General features: G+C 42.4%; 1 pseudogene; it reads left to right on the forward strand.

The window, feature by feature from the left end:
- Positions 1-1,596: 1,596 nt before the first annotated feature.
- On the forward strand, positions 1,597-4,598 carry LOC120532079 (annotated as a pseudogene).
- Positions 4,599-4,992: the final 394 nt, after the last annotated feature.

Consider the following 4,992-nt stretch of genomic DNA (forward strand, 5'->3'; position numbering starts at 1 on the left):
AATCTCCTGAATATAACAGAAACAACTAATCTTCAAAACCTGACAGACACTCTTATTATGAGCACAGACAAAAAGCTAATAATATTTTAGTAAAAGCACAAAATCGAAGTGCAAAAGACAATATCAACAATGAAGCGATGTTTGAAGAAGCAAAAGATGACAATAGTCTTCCTTACACACTATGACAGTTTTTGATCACTGTCTTTCTAAAGAAAAATAAAGAACCTTTTGAATGTCCATCTCATAGACCAATCACATTACTGAATAATGATGTCAAGGTTTTGGCCAAAGTCCTTGCAAAAAGACCTGAGAATGTACTTATATCACAAGACCATACTGGATTTTTTAAAGGCAGGTCACTATCATCAAACATTTGCTGCCTGTTTGATGTATATTACGCTTCTTCACTAACCAAGCTCCCAGATGTTTTATGGTGTCTAAATGCAAAAATGGCTTTCAATGGAGTAAAATGGGGATATCTCTTTATTATTTTAGGTTTGGTCCAGATATTATAGCCTGAATAAAATTGTTTTACTCAAGTTCAGAAGCCTCTGTGTGGGTAAATAGTATTAATTCAGAAAATTCAGATATGAATGTGGAACCTGACAAGGTTGTCCTTTACCTCCAATACCATTTGCAATTGCTATTGAAGCACACACCATTTGACTATGGCAAAGTTCAGAATCAAGAGGGAAGTGATGGAACATAAAATATCTCATTGTGCAGATGATGTGATTCTCTTTGACACTAAGTCATACGGTATGCATCATGACTGATCTTAATAAATGTATTAAATTATGTTCACAAGACTTTTTCAATTAATCTTGAAAAAAAGGTTGCATTGTCCTGAAAGCTTATTTGCATATACAGTAATAGTATCTTAGAATGCTATCTGCTGATAGTTTTTAGAGGGGTTTCAGCATCAGTTCTATTATCAGCTTGTTTGTATAGAATGAAAGAATGGGCATTGTGTTGCCTGACTTTCAACTATACTGTGCTACTGAGTGCCATGGGAGGGAAAGCTTATGGCCTCCTCCGTAGTTTAACTGCTCCAGACAAACCCGCTGAGAAAAGTTTTAACGACTTAGTCCGTGTAATGCGGGATCATTTGTCACCAAAGCCATTACTGATCGCGAACGCTTCAGATTCCATAAGCGTAATCAGAACGAGGGAGAGACAATTGCGCTTATGTGGCAGAACTGAAAAAGTTATCAGAATATTGTCAGTTTGGTGACGGGCTAAACGATGCATTGCGTGATCGTTTGGTTTGTGGAATCCTTCAAGAGGGAATCCAGAAGAGGCTGTTAACTGAGGCAGATTTGACATTTAAACGAGCAGTAGAAATTGCTATTTCAATGGAAACTGCAGCTAAAGATGCACTTGAACTACAAAGAGGAGTGAATACGAGCAGCGTAAATAAAATGGCGGCAGCCAAGATAAACAAAGTACATAAACGGCCCTGTTATCGCTGTGGACGCGACTCCCATCTTCCCTCACAGTGCCGATTTAAAATGAAGAGTGCAGACAGTGCCACAAACGGGCCATATTCAAAGAGTTTGTTGTAGTGGAAAGGCAAAGTTTAGTGCGGAACACAAAATGCATCACAGCGACAAGAAAAATGTGCATAATGTTGCAGAAGTCTCTGACATTGATAGTGAAGATGCATTAGCAAGTCTGGAATTATTTAGCCTTAGTGGAAAAGACAAGCAGGCAATCTGGCTCACCCCCAAGATAGATGGCCAGGTGGTAAAAATGGAATTGGACACTGGCTCAGCTGTTTCAGTTATGTCACTGAAAGATTACAAGGTGTATTTCAAGAAGGAGAAGCTGAACCCTCTTCTGTTCTTCTCAGAACATACACAGGTGAAAAGGTTATGCCTATTGGAGTGCTGCATGTGACAGTAGAGTATAATGGAAGAAAAGAGGTACTTGATTTACACATAATACAAAATGGAGGTGCACCATTATGGGGCCGTGAGTGGTTAAGAAAGTTGGGAGTTGACTGGAGAGAGATTAAAAGCCTCCGTGTTTTGCCTGTTGTGCAACAGACTACAGAAAAGAACCTAGAGCTGATATTAAGAAAAGCCGCCGTATTTAAGAGTGGCATTGGGACTCTTCAGCACATTAGAGCTAAAATTGTACTTAAGAGTGGTGCGACCCACGGTTCCACAAGGCACGCCCAGTACCCTATGCCATCCGACCCCTGGTTGAAAAGGAATTGGATAGGTTGGAGTCAAACGGCATACTTTCTAAAGTAGACTGGAGTCCTTGGCCAACCCCAGTTGTCCCAATAATAAAGAGAAATGGTACAGTCAGGCTCTGCGGGGACTTTAAGGTCTCCATTAATCCTGTGCTGCAAGCTGAACAGTATCCTCTGCCGAGAATTGAGGACATTTTTGCCAGTTTGTCGGGTGGTCAGTGTTTTTCAAAGTTAGATTTAGCAGATGCATACCTCCAGATGGAAGTAGAGGAAGACTCTAAAGTGTTCCTGACCATTAATACAATAAAGGGTCTTTATCGTTACAACAGGCTGGTGTTTGGGGTAGCCTCTGCCCCAGCTATTTGGCAAAGAGCAATGGATCAGATCCTTCAGTCAGTGCCAGGCCCAGTGCTATTTAGACGACATTATTGTCACTGGAGCGACAGATGAAGAGCATTTAGAAAACCTCAAAAAGGTTCTGAAAAGGTTAGAAGAGTATGGACTAAGAGCCAGGCGAGGAAAATGTGAGTTCCTGAAGCCCAGTGTCATGTATTGGGCACACCATAGATGCCCAAGGTTTGCACAAATGTCAGGACAAGATTCAGGCTGTATTGATGGCACCCAACCACAAAATGTTTCACAGCTTAGATCCTTCCTGGGGTTTGTGAATTATTATAATAAGTTTCTTCCAAACCTGGCAACTGTGCTATATCCACTCAATGAGCTATTACAAGCTGGAAAACAGTGGAAATGGTCCAAAGAATGTGAAAATTCATTCCAAGATGCAAAGAGACTGGTGACATCTGACACAGTCCTAACCCACTTTAATTCGTCCCTTCCAATCAAGCTGGCTTGTGATGCTTCTCCATACGGCATTGGAGCAGTGATGTCTCATGTTATGGAAGATGGCAGTGAGAGGCCTATAGCTTTTGCATCACGCTCATTGTCTGCAGCTGAGAAGAATTATGCCCAAATTGATAGGGAGGCATTGAGTCTAGTGTGGGGTGTAAAAAGGTTCAACCAGTATCTTTTTGGTAGGGAATTCATCCTTGTCACAGACCACCAACCGCTAACCTCAATTTTCAGCCCGCAGAAAGGAGTTCCTGCCACAGCTGCTGCCCGAATGCAGCGCTGGGCATTGTTTTTAGGTGGACACAGGTACAAGATTGAGTACAAACGTACAGCCTGCCATGCAAATGCAGATGGGTTGTCGCGACTGCCACTGGAGGCTGAAAAAGATGAGTTTGGAGATGAGGAAACAATAGATATGATCTCCATCAGCCAGATTGAAAGTCTGCCCGCCACGCGCAGACATGGTGAAAACAGAAACAAAACATGACAAGGTCCTGTCTCAGGTGTATGCTGCCACACTGAATGGCTGGACAGCCCAGCACAAATCCCTGCTGGCTGCATATTACTCAAGACGTGATGAAATTGCCTTAAATGCTGGATGTGTGATGTGGGGGTTAAGAACCATTGTACCCACTAAACTAAGACACAGAGTATTAAAAGAGCTTTACAAGGGACATCTAGGTGTGGTGAAAATGAAGGCACTTGCCAGAAGTTTTGTGTGGTGGCCAGGCATTGATGAAGACATCGAGAAAATAGCGCAGCAATGTAGTGGCTGCCAGATGGTTCAGAATGATCCAGAACGTGCACCACTTCACCCATGGGAATGGCCTACATTACCATGGCAGCGGCTTCATATCGACTTTGCGGGACCATTCATGGGGACAACTTTCCTGGTGGTAGTCGATGCTCTAAATGGCCAGAGGTTTTCATTATGAGCTCCACCACTACTTCTCACACTATTGAAGTACTAAGGAATTTATTTGCTAGAACTGGAGTTCCACAACAACTAGTGAGTGACAACGGACCCCAGTTCACAGCAACAGATTTTCAGGTATTCCTCCACAAAAATGGCATACGGCACATTACATCTGCCCCATGGCATCCAGCCACAAATGGCCAGGCAGAGAGGTTTGTGCAAAGTTTGAAACGAGCCCTTCGAGCAATGACAAATGAGAAGCTGACCCTTCAGCAAAAATTGGCCAACTTCTTATTTGCATATCGGAATTCCATCCATGCTACAACTAACCAGACTCCAGCTATGTTGTTCTTTGGGCGTCCTCTTCGCTCTAGATTAGACCTGCTGCAACCAAATATTAAGCAGACTGTGCAAGACAGACAAATCAAACAAGGTCATAAAGCAACGGACAAGGTTACACGTAGCTTTGCCATTGGACAATCAGTTCTTGCCAGGAGCTACAGAGGAGATCAGAAATGGGTTCCTGCACTAGTGAAAGAGCAAACTGGTCCCTTGTCATACAAGGTAGAGGCTACTCAAGGTGTCATATGGCACGCCATGTCACCAGTTGAGAAAATCAGGGTTGGTTAGAGCTAAAGAGATACCCACACTGCCTGTTGACTCCCCTGCTGTTGCTCCTACAAACTGTCCAGAGCACTTACCATCTCCTCAAGCAGCACAAGTACAGAGCCCATGTGCATTATCTCCATCACCTTCTGCAGAGGCTAACACTGCAGGAACAATTCAAGAAAAATTACCCTGTGAAGAGAGACGTTACCCAATTCGCATGCAAGCCTCCACAGAGACTAATTGAAAATTAAATGTAAAGATAGAATTCAATGTTTTGATTTCTTCAAAAAAAAAAAAAAAGGGAATAAGTTAATTACTTCTAATTTTTAGAGGGGAGGAATTGTTATATATCAGTATAAGTGTACATTTCAGTTCAGCTATTGATGTCTGAATGTGGGTTGACACCTGGTGATTT

The sequence above is a fragment of the Polypterus senegalus genome, chromosome 7 (genome assembly GCF_016835505.1).
Source record: "Polypterus senegalus isolate Bchr_013 chromosome 7, ASM1683550v1, whole genome shotgun sequence".
Taxonomy (NCBI): Eukaryota; Metazoa; Chordata; class Cladistia; order Polypteriformes; family Polypteridae; genus Polypterus; species Polypterus senegalus.